This window comes from Equus przewalskii, chromosome 7, assembly GCF_037783145.1.
Source record: "Equus przewalskii isolate Varuska chromosome 7, EquPr2, whole genome shotgun sequence".
Taxonomy (NCBI): domain Eukaryota; kingdom Metazoa; phylum Chordata; class Mammalia; order Perissodactyla; family Equidae; genus Equus; species Equus przewalskii.
This window is the reverse complement of record NC_091837.1, coordinates 6,973,843-6,990,273: the sequence shown is the minus strand read 5'-3', so window position 1 is coordinate 6,990,273 and position 16,431 is coordinate 6,973,843. Positions and strand designations below refer to the sequence as shown.

Genomic DNA, 16,431 nt, shown 5'->3' with positions numbered 1-16,431 from the left:
TTGGCCACCCCAAGATATGTCTCTTTGGCATGAGGATTATTTGGGGCTGGTTACTTAAACTGCAGACAGGAAAGAAAATCTGAAAAGTAGAATTTACTTACCCTTTGTTAAGAGACATTTACATTGTAAAGGAAATCTCCATCTTAAAGGTGTCTTCCTCTCTGCACCAGGAAGAAGAGGGGATGACCTTATCTCTAGAGACTCTTAACGCCAAAGGCAAGGACTTAAATCTGCATCTTTTTTACTGTACTTGTCTGGTAACCTCCTGTAACTGACTCCACCCACCTCAAACATCCTCCTTTGTCTTTAGCTGAGGAGGATATTTAAGGTGGTGGATTCAGCCATTTTGGCGAGTTGCTGAGGTTGCCTGAGCCTCTCCCATGTATACATGTTATAAAGCTCTGTTTAATTTTCTCCTGTCTCCTGTGAATTTAATTTATTCTCTGGCCAGAAGAACCCACAGTGGGTAGAGGAAATGTCTTCCTCCCCCACAGTTGGTATTTTTTTTTTTTAAGGAGGATTAGCCCTGAGCTAACATCAGCCACCAATCCTCCTCTTTTTGCTGAGGAAGACTGGCCCTGAGCTAATATCCGTGCCCATCTTCCTCTAGATAAATAGTCTATTAGATATGTGATTACATGTTTAATATCTTTCCCACTAGACATGAAAGCAAAGGTCTTGCTTTGTCTCTCACTGAACTACCAGTGCCTAGCACATAAATAAATGTGTGATAGATAAATAAGGAAATTCACTAGGACTGAAGCACTCCCCCCTTTTTGGGGGTAAATTTTAATTTTTAGATCATTTAAAACTTAAAGAAAAGTTGCAAAAATTACATAAAGAACTCCATATAACCTTTACCAATGATGGGGTTCAGAGTAGGTCACCCCAAGATACACCACTTTGGTATGCAGATTATTTCAAGCTGAAGACAATAGAGTCTTAGAAGACTCAGGAAGAACATTTGACCTTGCCCCCTAACTGCCTAAAAGAAATTTAAAATAAAGGCCTGTCCCCTACAGGTCATCACCATAGATAACTCTGGGTATCTGTAGACTGGGAGGGTCCTTGCTAAGCTCACTCTTATTGAAGTTCTATTTACCAAACATTTGCTTTTCCATCTCCATGTGAATTGCCTTCCCCGCCTTTGAAGCCCCAAATCACTACCCACAACGTCCTCCTTGTCTGTGGCTAAAGATATTTAAACAGGCAGCCTCTACTGGATGGCTGAGTTACTCAGTTTCTCCTGAGTTTCTCCCTTTTACACATGCTATTAAACTTATTTTCTCCTGCTAACTTGTCTATTAAATTATTTCATCAGCCATAAAAACCTTGAGGAAAACGGGGGGAATTCACCCACCTCCCTAACACCTAGATTCACAGTTGTTTTCATTTGCCTCATTTGCTTAATCATTCTATTTATATATATATGTGCATTTTTTTCTGAATCATTTGAAATTAAGTTGGAGACATTGTGCCCTTTTACCCCTAAATACTTTCACAAAGATTTCCTAAGAACAAGGACATTTCCTTAACATAACCACAATACGACAATCATATTTAGAAAATTTAACATTGATACAATATGTATTAACAGCTAGCCCACAATCTGTTTTTAAATTTCATCATTTGTCCCAATATTGTCCATTGTACCTATTCTGTCCCCCCTCACCCCAGTCCAGGATCCAATTTAGAATCACACACCAGGGGCCAGCCTGGTGGAGCAGCGGTTAAGTGCGCATGTTCCACTTAGGTGGCCTGGGGTTTGCCAGTTCCGATCCCGGGTGCCGGCATGGCACCGCTTGGCAAGCCATGCTGTGGTAGGTGTCCCACATATAAAATAGAGGAAGATGGGCACAGATGTGAGCTCAGGGCTAGTCTTCCTCAAGAAAAAAAAATCACACACCACAGTCTATTGTCATGCCTCTTTAATCTTCTTTAAAGAGTTCCTAAGCCTTTCTCTGTCTCCCATGACAGAGTTATTTCGTACAGTGTTTCTGGACTTGGATTTATTTCATGCTTCCTCATAAGATTTGGGATATGCATTTTTGACAAATACCACAGAAGAGATGTTGTGTCCTCCTCAGCGCATCTTCCCACCCCCCCACCCCCCCCCGCTTTTTCTCCCCAAATCTCCCCAGTACACAGTTGTATATTTTTAGTTGTGGGTCTTCTAATTGTGGCATGTGGGATGCTGCCTCAGCATGGCCCGAACAGCGGTGCCGTGTCCGTGCCCAGGATCCGAACCAGTGAAACCCTGGGCTGCCAAAGCAGAGCAAGTGAACTTAACCACTCGGCCACCTTTTCAGTTGATCTTATTAGGAGGCACATGATCTCTACTTGACCCATAACTGGTGATGTTAACTTTGATCACTTTGATTCACTTGTTCTTCAAGGTTATACCTCTGTAAAATTACTCTTTTTCCTTTGTAATCAATAAGTAATTTATGGGAGACAATTTTACTGTGTAACCATCCTGTTCTCAAGTTTTACCATTCACTATTGATTTTTCTAACTCAATCATATTCGTTGGTTGGCATTCTACCGAAAGGAAGAATTTTCCCTTCTCCCTCATTTATTTATTCACTTCTTTATTTATGTCAGTAAAGACTCATGGATTACCATTTTATTCAATTATACTCTGTTACTATCATTATGTATCTTGATGGTCAAATTGCCCTGATTTGGCCAGTGGTATCTCCTTCAAGTTAACCTCTGTGTTGACCCCTTTGACATATTCCCATCATTCTTATTCCTATCATCCTCACATTCTGATGCAACAAGAAGTTCTAAGCTTATCTTGATGTGGATCAAGGCTGCCCCAGGTAGAGAAGGCCAAGGTGTCCTGGCCTACATGCCTGCAGCCCTTCATTGCCCATGGTTCCTGTCCCCATGCTATTCTCTGAATAAAGGAGTACTACTACCAGACCTTGAGAGTCCAAGAAATCTTTTTTTTGACTCCTCCGCTCGCCAAGCCCGCATCAATCTGGTACCTTCTCTGCCTCAACCAAGGCTCTTTAGAAGCTGCCAACGTTACCCCAGCTCTGGCTCCATAAGACATTAAGCACAACCTGCTCAGAACAAGCCAAAATGTTATCTTTAGCTCGCGACACCGAAAAGAGGAAGAACTCCAAGAGGAAGGGCAAGAGACCCTTCCTCGGGCGGCTCCCCAGTTGCGGAGAATGTTCAGTTGGTAACACCAAGTAGGCCCTAGGGTCCCCCGCTGCCTGCCCGCAGGCGGAACCTTAGAGCCGGGTACCTGGATCGGAAGACAGTGCAGCGGACCAACCTTTTCCGGTTGTGGCCGGAAGTCCCTCGGGGAGGGGCGGTTCTGTATCAGGTGACCGGAGTCCGCGTAGGAGGGATCAGAGGTCTGGCCTCGACCGACTGACGTGACTGCTGGAGTTGCTGGGCGGCCGACGGACGGGGCTGCGGCGGCCTCGGCGGCGTTATCTGAGCAGAGGCAGGTACATAAGGGGCTGGGTCGGCAGCTCTGGGCTGTCGAGATTGAGGGACGGGGGCAGGGCGCTGCGTTCCTTCCTCACCCGGCCCCCGGGCTGCGACTCCTGAGCCCAGGGGCGCAAAGACAGCAAGCCCAGCTCTGCCCCGGGCCCGCCGCCCCAGAAGAGAGCTCGGGCTGGCGTTGTGGTCTTCCGTCCCGGGATTATAGTTTGGGGAAACTGAGGCCCCGAGAAGGGGAAAGCTCCCACGAGCTCTCCTTTCTAGGCAGGGACTCATTCTCCTTCTGTGCCCCGCTCGAAGCTGCCTCTCTCATGTGGAGGTGCTTTTAACGAGTTTCCCGAATGGTCAGACGAAGCCGGGAACCGTGGTAAACAGAGTTGGGGTTGGGAGTAAGAGAATCGGGTTCGAGACTTCGCTGCCGACAGCCAATTGTGCGTTCTGGGCCAAATTCCTTCCCTGTGCTGGGCCTCAGTTTCGTCATTTGTGAAACAGGGCAGTGTTTCTCAAAGTATGGTGCTCACACCATCTGCTTTGAAATGCTCTGAGATGCATGCTTTACACGACGAGGCTCAAATAAGACCCCTGATTTAGCATCTGGGTCAGAACCTAGGAAACTGCGTTTTGAACTTAGACTTGGGGGTCCTTTGCTTACTGATGTTTGAAACCCACTGATCCTAAGTGCTTTCCTGCTGTGAGTACTAGGTATCCATTCTTCGCTTTCTGGCAGCTGGAGCCAGTTCAGGATCTTTGAAAGAATTGGGATGTTTAGCTCAGAAAAGAGAGCCCTGCAAAGGAAGTGTCGTTAAAAACTGAAAAAGTTGTTATGGTGAAGAGGGCTTCCACTTCATCTTTGGGGTTGAAAGAGGCAGAACTAGGACCAACAGGTGAATTCTACAAGAAGACAAGATTTTGACTTAATTAAGAACTAAATGCTGGGCAGAGGTGACCAGCAATGGAATAGATTGCCTCCACAGGTGGTGAACTCCCTGTTGAAGGAGGTATACAGGTGTCGGATGAAGCTCCTTTCCAGCTTAAGAGTGTCTGATTCTGAGTGGTTATTTTGAATCTTTCTGGTACTGAGTGCTTTTTTTCTGCCCTCTTTCCTGACACCTCGATCCCCCTAGCCTACATCCTCTAGAAGTAAGGCCGGTGGGTCTGAACTTATGTAATCTCTTCCTGGTTGTCCTGTGCACCATCCTTCCTTTTAAGGACTTTAGAACACCCCATCTGATAAAGGCTCCTTAAAGGTTTATTGAATGAATAGCTAAGCAGGGTCCCCACCCTATGGGTTTGTAGCTTATTTTCTTAGAACAACTTGGAAATGCCTCTGAAGACTTTGTGTTTGATCAGAAGAAGCCAGTGGACTCTTTGGATCACAGAATGAGGGGTCAGAAGGGCCCCTTGAGATCGTTCAGGCCAGCCTTTCCTCCCTGAGACATAAATCCCTCTTTAATCCTCTCTCCAGCAGTGTGTTGTATAGATGTGTCTACAGAGAGAGTTTTTGAAATCTGTCAGCTAACTTTCCATCCAGCATTTAAAACCAGTCCTCTTAAGGACTTGACTTGCTAGTTAATCCTCACTTACATGTAATCTGCAGATAATACTCTAGCGTGTCTTTAGTTTTCTAATCAAACATCAAAACTCCTTATTTTGTGATTTACAAAATTCTAAGCAGATCACTTTTTCAGAACCTGTTAGAATGCTTACGTTGCCCTGTGGCGCAGAGATTCCATATTATGACCTAATTCTGCTGACACCACCCTCCACTTCTCTTCCCCTCCCCCCCAGAAAAGGTTGGGTTTGAGCCAAGACTTCCTGCCTGTGTTTGTCTTCCTGCCTTGTTTGTGTTTCCTAGGATTAAAAAAAAAAAAGTTCTCAAATGCTTATTCAGATATTATCCAGGTGCTGGGTAAAACTATTTTAATTTGGTGGCGTCTTTAAAGCTTCTCAATCTGAAAATTTCCTTTTAAAAAAGTTCCTAAATCAGCATTTCTGTTGTGTGTCTTCAGGCCACTAGTCTGAAGAGATGCCCCTGAAAAAAGTGTTGTGTGGTAAAAATAAGTTTGGAAAAAGCTACGTATCATTATCCCTTCTAGGAGCTTGTCAGTGTGTAGTACCACATTAAAGGCACTGAGATGTCCTGCAATAAAGGCGTGTACCTAACCTTCTTTGATCTAGTGTTGCCAAACTTAATTGATGCGAAGCAATTTTTTTGCCTTAATTGAAGCACGCATTGGCAAATTCTGACCTAGAGCAGGAGTCTGCTGTCCCTGCCCTGTGGGCCAAATCTGGCCCTAATGCCTGTTTTTGCATGCCTGTGAGCTAGGAATGGCTTTTACTCTTTTTTTTTTTTTTTTTTTTAAAGATTGGCCCCTGAGCTAACAACTGTTCCAGTCCTTTTTTTTTTTTCTTTCTGCTTTTTCTCCCCAAATTCCCTCTGTCCGTAGTTGTATATTTTAACTGTGGGTCCTTTTCTAGTTGTGGTGTGTGGGATGGCATGTGGGATGTGTGGCCTGACAAGCAGTGTCATGTCCGCTCCCAGGGTCTGAACCTGCAAAACCCTGGGCCACCGAAGCGGAGCGCACAAACTTAACCACTCGGCCACCGGGCCGGCCCCTGGCTTCTACATTTTTGAATGATGGAGAATAAATGCAAAGAAGAATAAAATTTTGTGATATTTGAAAATTATAGGAAAGTCAAATTCCAGTGTCCATAAATTAGGTTTTAGTGGAACGCGGCCACACTTGTTAATTTACATATAGTCTTTGGCAGCAGAGTTGAGTAGTTGCCCCAAAGACCATATGGTCCACAAAGTGCAAAGTATTTACTATATGGCACTTGACACAAAAAATTTGTCAACCCCTGACCTGCATCGTGTACTTTTTTTTTTTTTTTTTGAGGAAGGTTAGCCCTGATCTAACTGCTGCCAATCCTTCTTTTGCTGAGGAAGGCTGGCCCTGAGCTAACATCCATGCCCATCTTCCTCTACTTTATATGTGGGACACCCACCACTTCATGGCGTGCCAAGCAGTGCCATGTCCACACCAGGGATCCGAACCGGCGAACCCTGGGCCGCTGAAGCAGAATGTGCGCACTTAACTGGGGCAGCCTCATGTACATTTTTTTAAACTTTTTGTTTTAAAATAATTTTAGACTTGCAAAAATAATACACAAACTTCCTGTATGCTCTTTGCCCAGTTTTCCCTAATGTTAATGTTTTACATAACCATATTCAAATTATGTAAACAAGAATTTAACGTTAATGTAATACTACTAACTAATCTATGGACTTTATTCAAATTTTGCCATTTGTCCCATTAATGTCCTTTTCCTGTTCAGGATCCAGTCCAGTTTCCCACATTGCGTTTAGTTGTTAAGTCTCCTTAGTCTGTTTTCTTTTTATTTTATTTCTTTTTTTACTTTTTTTTTGAGGAAGATTAGCCCTGAGCTAACATCCACTGCCAAGCCTCCTCTTTTTGCTGAGGAAGATTGGCCCTGAGCTAACATCTGTGCCCATCTTCCTCTATTTTTTTATATGTGGGATGCCTGCCACAGCATGGCCTGGTAAGTGGTGTGTAGGTCCGTGCCCAGATCCAAACTGGCAAACCCCGCACTGCTGAAGCGGAGCGCATGAATTTAAGTGCTATGCCACCAGGCTGGCCTGCTTAGTCTCTTTTAATCTGAGACAATTCCTCCATCTTTTTTGTCTTTCATGACTGGAAACTTTTGAAGAGGACTGGTCAGACTGGTCAATTATTTTAGAGAATCTCTCTCAAAAAAAATTTTTTTTGAGGAAGATTAGCCCTGAGCTAACTACTGCCCATCCTCCTCTTTTTGCTGAGGAAGACCGGCTCTGAGCTAACACCCATGCCTATCTTCCTCTACTTTATATGTGGGACACCTACTGCAGCATGGTTTTTGCCAAGCAGTGCCATGTCTGCACCTGGGATCTGAACCAGCGAACCCTGGGCCACCGAGAAGTGGAACATGTGAACTTAACCGCTGCGCCACCGGGCCAACCCCCACTCAAATTTTTTTGACTGAGGAAGATTCTCCCTGAGCTAACATCTGTTGCCAATCTTCCTCTTTTTTTTTGTTTTGTTTTTGAGGAAGATCAACCCCGAGCTAATGTGTGCTGCCAATCCTCCTGTTTTTGCTAAGGAAGACTGGCCCTGAGCTAACATCCATGCCCATCTTCTTCTACTTTATATGTGGGATGGCTACCACAGCATGGCGTGCCAAGCAGTGCCATGTCCACACCCGGATCCGAACCGGCAAACCCCAGGCTGCCAAAGCAGAACGTGCGCACTTAACCACTGCACCACCCGGCCAGTTCCAGAGAAATGTAGTTTTTAAAGTAGGGAGGAAGCCACCAAGTGGCCCCTGGCTTAAGATTATCAGAGGTGGCCCAAATTGCTGCATTGTTACCATGGCCCCTACTTCTCTACTCTTCACATCAGCTAGAAATGGCGTGGGTCCATCTCTTCATTTCATTGAGCAGTGGGAGCAAAGCACCGCTAAGTGGTGGTGCCCTTGTCCACCAACTGGCTTAAGGACACACAGAGATCAGAAGCAACAGGCCGTGCCTGCTTCTGGAAGTGGCCTAGGTGACTGGCTGGCCATTTCAACCTGGGACCACTCGTCAGGTTGACTGCCATGGTAGTCTCCACAGCACTTGGCTGTTTACTGTCCACACTCCCCATTGTTCCTCAGAAGTGCCTTGTGATGTAGGCATGGCAGGGGTTTTAAAGATGGACAGCTCTGGGGGCCGGCCCATGGCTGAGTGGTTAAAGTTCCGTGTGCTCGGCTTTGGTGGCCCGGGTTCGTGGGTTCGGATCTCGGGCATGGACTCATCAGCCATGCTGTGGAAGCATCCCATATACGATAGAATAGAGGAAGATTGGCACAGATGTTACCTCAGGGCTAATCTTCCTCAAGCAAAAAAAAGGGGAAGATTGGCAATGGATGTTAGCTCAAGGCGAATCTTCCTTGCCAAAAAAAAAAAAGATGGACAACTCTGAATATGGGAGTGGATTCTGGGCAAAAGCTCAGGAAAATTACTTGTTTTTTACTACTATTTCTACAGAGGCGTTTCTCACTGTGAGGCGCTTTTTAAAAAATAGCAGTTAAATCCTGACTAGATGGTGGATTCCTTGAGAGCAGGAACCAGAACCTTGTCTGATTTATTTTTATCTTTGAGCCTAGTTGTTGGCATTCTTTAAATGTTTCCAAAACCACACCGACAATTAATGTCAGGTAGCTTGGGACACAAGCCTGATTTGTAAAAATCAATATTAATAGATTATTCAAAATGATTTCATTTTGGTTTTATTGTTTTTAACCACAGTTGGTCTATCTTATATATGCTTTCCTGATGGTCCTCCTGGGGACCTCCTATTGAAATGACAAGTGAAATCATTGTTTTGTCAAGTATATACTGGATGTTATTAAACGCTTAGAAATTTTCTTTCTTAATTAAATCTTGTCAACCTTATTCATTTTCTTTTTATACTGTACCTTCAGAGTATTTTATAGGTCTTTAGCTCAATCTCAGGTAAAATCTGAATTGATGAGATTTTGTAGAATCTGAATTAATTAGGATTAACTGCCTATGTGACAACAAAACCAAAACTCTCATTTTGAAAACTTTTCTGATAACAAAGGAAGGGCAGACACAATTCCCCCATTTGCAAGTGAGGACCCTGGCTTGGTGAGTGGCAAAGATGAGCATCAGACTAGGTCCTCTGGCTCCTTTCACTATATTGTACTAGAAATCCGCAGCCCTTAACTGGGAGCTGACCAGTCTGAAGATCTTTTCCTTAACATAATACTCAGTTATGTTGGTTTGAATTGAAATTTGCACGTCCCCATCATTTGTTCACATACTTTTATCGAACATTTACTGTGTGACAGACACTGTGCGTGCAGCTCTAGGAGGTGTCTAACTAGAGTGAGTAATAGACAGTTCAATGAATAATTAATCCTCTGTGTGTGTGTCATTATCCCCAATAGAGGTGGGTACAATTTGAGAAAATCCAAACCTTTTTCTGGTGGCATATCCCTGATCTTTTTTTCTTGTTTAATAGTGTTGGGTAATACTTATTTAAAAAAAAATTACTCTAAAACCATTATGTAACATTCCAGTTCTGAAAACATCACTGAAGAATGTCTTATTCTTTTAGGATATTGATTTTCCACAACTTGAGTTGGCCTAGTTGATTCATATTGAGTTGTCCAGTTCTAAGTACTCCTGGGCATCAGATCCATCAACCCACACACATTTGTGAGGTGCTCTTGAGGTGCCTGGCCCTGGGCTGAGTAAGGCACCTGGAAGCTGAGTGTGGTCTTGAGGAGACAGACACCAAGAGATCACTGAGGTACTGTCTGTTAAGCACATTGACTTGGGAGTTGGGAAGCTTTGCCTTTGACTGGCTCTGTGACCATGAGAAGTGACCTAACCACTCTGAGCTTTAATCTAACATCCCAGGAGATGCTACCAATGATATAATAGTGTTTACTTCAAAGGCAGGCTGTAAAGATTAAATAATATAATTCATTGTAAAGGGCTGGGCAGAGTGTTAGCTGATGTTATTCATAGTGATGATAAATATAACAAGTGCCTCGTGATTTTAACGCTTTATGGGAAAATCTAATTTTGCCTGAATCAAACTGTGTCCCATTCTAGATTTCCTTATAGACGGTTCTGATGCCTCACCTACCATCCCTTCAAGGAATGTTGCTTATTCAGAGAGTGAAGTTGTGATTCATTCGTTCAGCAAATGAACCGAGTACCTGCTGATTGCGTAGCTCTGTGGGGAATATAATGAAGCAGTACACCTTCAGTGTACTCCGTGAGAGACCTTACGGTGGAGAGAGGAACATTTCTTGAGCACTTAACTGTGTGCCAGGCACTGTGCTAGTCCCTTACTGTTTTATCTCTTTACTCCTTACAGCTGTCCTGTGAGGAAGGTAATAGCTCCTTTTTTACATATGAGTAAGACAAAGGTTTAGAGAGGGAAGAATGTCTGAAAGAGTGAGTGGCAGAGCTGAGGTTTGAACCCAAAGCTATCAAATTCCTCTGTGCCATGCTAGTTTTTAAGGACAAAAGTCCATAAAAAGTTAAGGGACATTTTAAGACAGTGATGTAAGGGCTGACAAAAGGCAGCCTCTTGGATGGTCCTTAAGAGCTTGTGCTAGGTGTGCCCAAGTCCTACTTCACCCTTTCTTAGGAAACCTGATAAACTTTTAGAAAAAGCATTGAAGCTTAAAACAAAATAAAAAGCCCTTTTGATTCAGAAATAGTGGAAGAAAATATGAGAAAGTAGAAACAGCTGACCCTAGAATCCCAATTCAAGTATGACGGGCGCAAGGACTCTAAGGCCGTTCTTCCTGCCTCAGTCCCAGCCCTTGCTGCCCTATCATTCTCATATGTGCCCTGGGCTCCAGCCACACTGAACTTGGCACATTGAATTGTCCACTTGTCCCGTGTGCTGCGTCTGTGTCCTCCCCAGCATTCCCTGCCCTCACACACTCTGTACACACCTCTCTCAGCACCCAGCACACTGGGCTGCCTTGTTGGTTTACTTGTCTGTGTGTCACTTTAGACTGAAATCCTTAATCTCTGTATCCTGAATGCATGGCAAACAGGATCTTTAATAAATCTTTGAAGGTAAGAGAGGAGTTGGTTCAACAGAGGGTGGATTAGAGGGTACCAGAATAAAGGACCAGTGCAACCCCGAGGAAAAGAGGCCAGTCTTCTAGCCTCCTCTGTCCTTCTGGACCTGAAAGGCCATTCATGCCCTTAGTCCTGAATTTGAGGGCCAGGCCTCTGTGAGCTAGCCTAGAGACCCAAATTCCATTTAGTCTCCAAAATTTTAGAGCCTGCTTTCTGTGTGTTCCAATCAACCTACTCAGATTTCCTCCCACGCCAACCTTCTGTGAATGTGATGTAGATGTTCTTAGGGTCTGGATCCTGTTTCTGCCTCCATGTGATCCAGCAGCAGCCTAATGAGCAGCGCAGACAGGCTCAGGCACACTGCAGTTCCTGGCAGAAAGCTTCCCTGTGAACAAGTGTGTGCCCACCAGGAGCAAGACCTCTGCTGGATCCCCTCTCTGATCATGCTAGTTATTTATCACGCAGATTTCTAATATTCATAACTAGGATTAAGGTTTCTAGATGTCTGTGTACATCCTGGTTCAGGAATTCTTAAAGGAGCAGAGAAGGCAAGTTATGAATATCTGCAATTGTCTAGAACCTGAGAACTGATCACAAGAATGCTACAAAGAGATTTCTTCATGAGGTTGAGTTCCCTGGTAGTTCCTACAGGGATATGCAACTCTTGTGTTCTTTTCCTTGCTCAGCTCCTGTGAGGTGGTCCTGGCCAGCTCTGGGAAGGTAATAGGAGTGAGGATGCTGGGTCAGTCGACTTCAGCTTCCAGGCTATGCACTCCTCCGGGGATAAGTATTGCACCTCTGCCTTAGTCCCAGCACCATGTGTTACCCTGGACATCTCAAATTTAGGAATGTTTTTCAAAACTAGGTTTGAACTTGTTTCTTAAATGGCCGGCTCTCTCCTGGATAGGCAAGGTGCTAGCTGATCTGAGATCTCAGCACACTTGTCCCCCGCCCCCCAAGTTTATCTGACCTCTTTGTAATCCCTGTGGACTGTAGCTGGGGGTTGTGTGTTCTGAAGGACAGGCCCTGAGGTTACTGTCCCTCCCAAACTCTGTGCTGTGCTGTGTTGCTTTGTGCTTTTGGTAGAGTTCTTCCCTGTTCAAGACCTGGGTTTCCAAAACTCTTCATCAGATGGTCATCTGGATTGGAAGGTCGGGACACATATTTAAAAATATAGAGGCGCTGGCCCTGTGGCCGAGTGGTTAAGTTCAGCATACTCCACTCCAGCAGCCCAGGTTTGCTTCCTGGGCATGGACCTAAACTACTCGTTAGTGGCTATGCTGAGGTGGTGGCCCACATATAAAATAGAGGAAGATTGGCACACATGTTAGCTCAGGGTGAATCTTCCTCAGCAAAAAAAATACATATATATATTTATTTATTTATAGATATTATATATTATTAATATATTAATGTATATGATATATTATTATATATTATTAATGTGTATATATATATGTGTACATGTATATATTCTTGGGCACTATCCAGATCCTATTTAAGTTACTGAAGGGGTCTAAGAACCAGATCTCGGGGAGAGTGCCTTGTTTAGGAAAAACAGACAAGTTTGATGGAGCCCCTTGGTAAGAATTCTTATAGGGGCTGGCCCCGTGGCTGAATGGTTAAGTCCACGTGCTCCAGTTCGGCGGCCCAGGGTTTCGCTGGTACGGATCCTGGGCATGGACCTAGCACCCACATAGCACAACCAGAGGCACTCACGACTAGAATATACAACTACGTACTGGGGGGCTTTGGGGAGAAGAAGAAAAAAAAAGATGATTGGCAACAGATGTTAGCTCAGGTGCCAATCTTTTAAAAAAAAATTTTTTTTAAAGAATTCTTAGAATTATCCATGTGACTTCCTTAGCTCCTGTTCTAGACTCCAGAGCGTCAACTTGGCCTTGCTCTTCTTTGTGAACCCCGTCCCCAGTTTGATAGCCCCATGCCTCCAATGTAGTTTGGTACTGGAGATCTCTTGATTGAATGCATAAATGGATGAGTGGTGAGTTTACTTTACACTCACTTCAGAGAACACAAAAGTTACAGCATTGCACGATAAATTTGAGTGAAAACAAAGACCAAGTATTTAACTTTGTAAAGCTGCATGTTAAAGGGGTAAAATGTAAGAGCGAAAAGATTGCTGATGTTGTGTTGGGAAGTCTGAATTTGGCACTATATGATGCCTGGCCTTGGGCAAGTCCTCTAACTTCCCTGGCCTGATGTCCTCATTTGTAAAATGGAGTGAAGGTTGAAAGTGGTAATACATGTAAATGTGCTTTGAAAACCAGAAAGTGGATTCAGATCAGGAGTAAAGAATTGTCAGGGTAGGAACAGGGGCAGAGAACCAGCCACACAAGGTTGCTCTGTGGTCAGGACCAAGTCCACAGGCCCTACAAGGACTAGGTGAAAATTTTAGTAGGATGGCAACTCAGTCATGCTCAGGACCTTTTATTCTGTCTAGTTCCTGAGCCAACCAGGGCCCTCTGTCCTCTGAATCACTGTCCTGCTCCAGCTGGGCCTGTGATGCTGTGACCACTTCTTTGTTCTACACATGCTCCGTGGACAGGCCCCAGGGAGGGCTGCTCACATCTGCCATGCTGGCCTGGTGTTTATGAGGGTAGGGAGGAGGTGAGGAGGAGAGGCTCCAGGGATGGGTATGTGACTGGGGATATATTGGAAAGGAAGGTTTGTGAGCAGCCCGCCTGGGAGTTGTCCAAAACCAGTCATGCATGCCTGTACCTACTCACTCAGCAAGTATTTGAGTGCCTACCAGGATGAGGCTGTAGAACCCAGGTAGGGACCACATGGTCACTCTGCTAAGAATTAGAATGAGAGTGATGTGGTCTGCCTAGAGTTGGGATGTGCAGGCCTGTTGCAATGCCTGGCCTGCTGCAAGGCTGCTACTCCCTGCACACTCTGAGCTGACCTGTTACTGTCCCCTGACCATTTCCATCCCGACACCTACCTTGAGCCTCACTGTCCCCTTAGGCCTTTGTGTAGGAGTGTGCACCATGCATAGCCTTGTTGGGTCCAGGGAGTCGAGAGGGCAGTGGACTAGGGTAAGCAGCATGTATATGAGTCTCCCCAGCCCCCTGCTACCTTGGCAGGCCCTGCAGGTCACTGTGTTCTCTCATAGGGCCACCTTAGCAGTCTTGTAGGAGGCATGATACTCTCACTTTTTAGGTGAGAAGAGAGATGGAAGCATCGAGGGATCTACCCAGAGCCACATGGCTAGTCAGTGGTGGATCCAGGACTTGAACTCAGAGCTTTTCACGATTAGGGAAAACTGGAACATTGGGGAAATTTTTTTAAAAAGTAGTTACTCTTTTGTCTGATTTCAAAATTAATACATGTAAAAATGTCAGTTTTGTGAATGGGGAGGAGTTAGAAAGTATAAGTCACTACCTCTGAGCCCTACCAGTACAGAGATAATCACTATTAACAGTTTGGTATGTTCTTCAACATTTTTTAAAGACGTTTTCTAATATTTATATTCATTATTGCAACAAATATAATATTATACATATATTTTACAGTTTTTTAAAATGTTATTTTAGAGCCAGACCTGATAGCCTCATGGTTAAAGTTCGATTCTCACCTCTTCGGCGGCCCAGGTTCACTTCCCGGTCACTGAACCACACTGCCTGTTTGTCGGTTGCCATGCTGTGGGGGCGGCACACACAGAAGAACTGGAACAACTCACAACTAGGATATGCAACCATGTACTGGGGCTGTGGGAAGGAGGAAAAAAAAAAAAGAGGAAGATTAGCAACAGAAGTTAGCTCAGGGCAAATCTTTCCCTGCAAAAAAAAAAAAAAGTTACTGTAAAAAGTAGTACTTGCTTGTCCTAAAACATTAAAACAGGATAAGAATATGAAATTCAAAGTTCCCCAGCCCTCATAGTCCCAGAAATAACTGTTGATAGTTTAGTGTGTGCTGTCTAGACACTTTCTTTGTGTATGTGTAGATATATATTCATTTATATACTTTGTTTTTACCCAAATAAGTTCCCACCTACTGTTCTGCAACCTGAACTTTTTAAAACATACCTTTTATTATGGAAATTTATGAGCACACACAAAAATAAACTAATACAATGAACCCCTATTCATCATCCAGCTCCAACAACTGTCAACTTTACAGTTCTTATTTCATCTTTTCTCTCCACTTTCACTTTTCCCCTGGAGTATTGTGAAGCAAATCCCAAACATCTTATCATTCCTTCATAAATACTTAAATATGTGTTTCTATCAGATGAGAATTTTTAAGAAATATTACACAATACGATTATTATACTCAACAAAATTAAGAATTTCTTAATAGCAACTAATGTCCAGGCTAACTCTGATTTTTGTCTGTCATCTCACAAATGTCTTTTTCCAGTTGATTTGTTTGAATCTGGTTCTGGTGAGATCCCCACCCTACCGGTGGTTAGTTTGTCTCGTCTCAATCTGTAGCTCCACCCCTCACCTGTGCTGTTCATTTGTTTGGAGAACTTGGGTTATGTGTTCTGCAGGAAGTAACCTCGTTCTGGATTAGCTGGTTGCATCTTCCTGGAGTTAACACCTGCATTTATGCCCCATATTTTCTGTAAACTAGTAATTTATTTTAGAGACTGGATTAAAGTCTATGTTTTAAGGTGAGAGTCCTTCATTGTTGCAGTATATTTCCTGTTGCATCACATAAGGAGACTCTCATTAAGTTTGATCAGTGAACCTGACTTTATGGTTGTCTTTCCACATCTGTACACATAGTCCTTGATTTTAAAAGATTTTTTTTTTTTTTTTAAAGAAACACACGTATCAAGTACTTGAGCAGGAACAACAAAGGAAGGCCGTAATGTGGCCCTTATAAGCAGGCTCCATCCTACGAAGAACAGAGCAAATGTGTATGGAAAGAAGGAAGCACTCGGTTGCGGGGAAGGTCTTAGAGCCAAGGCCAGCAAGGCACTGATGCTGTTGGCAGCCAGCTGCCCTTCTGGGACATTATGTAAAATGATGTAACTGAGTGAAAAATTGGCAGTGAGCTGGCCTTCTCTCCCTGCTCAAGTCACTAAGCTGCTGTCATGGTGAGGGATGCTCACGAGTCCAGACTTCTGAGTTCGTGGTGTGTAGGAAGGCTTCTTGGTCTGAGGGGAATGCGGCTTTTTGGTCCTTAACTCCTTGTACTTTGGAAGCTGAAATCAGAGTGGTCGTCTGGTGCTCCCACGGTGAGTTCCAGACTTGTGGCGGGGCGCCTACTTTGGAGAGGATGAGTGAGATGCACAGTCTCACCAGATGCATAGAGACTGGAGT

At 44.1% G+C, this 16,431-nt stretch overlaps 1 protein-coding gene across 2 annotated transcripts in view; it reads left to right on the top strand.

Moving 5' to 3' along the window:
• The first annotated feature begins 3,296 nt into the window (after window positions 1–3,296).
• The window catches only part of RNF185 (ring finger protein 185), a 30,133-nt gene continuing 16,998 nt past the window's right edge, over window positions 3,297–16,431 (top strand). The window contains exon 1 of one of the 2 annotated variants that reach the window (XM_070628488.1): window positions 3,297–3,467. The gene's annotated coding sequence lies outside the window, so the exon portion shown is untranslated. The remainder of the gene's footprint in view (window positions 3,468–16,431) is intronic. The other variant, XM_070628489.1, reaches the window with a different exon arrangement.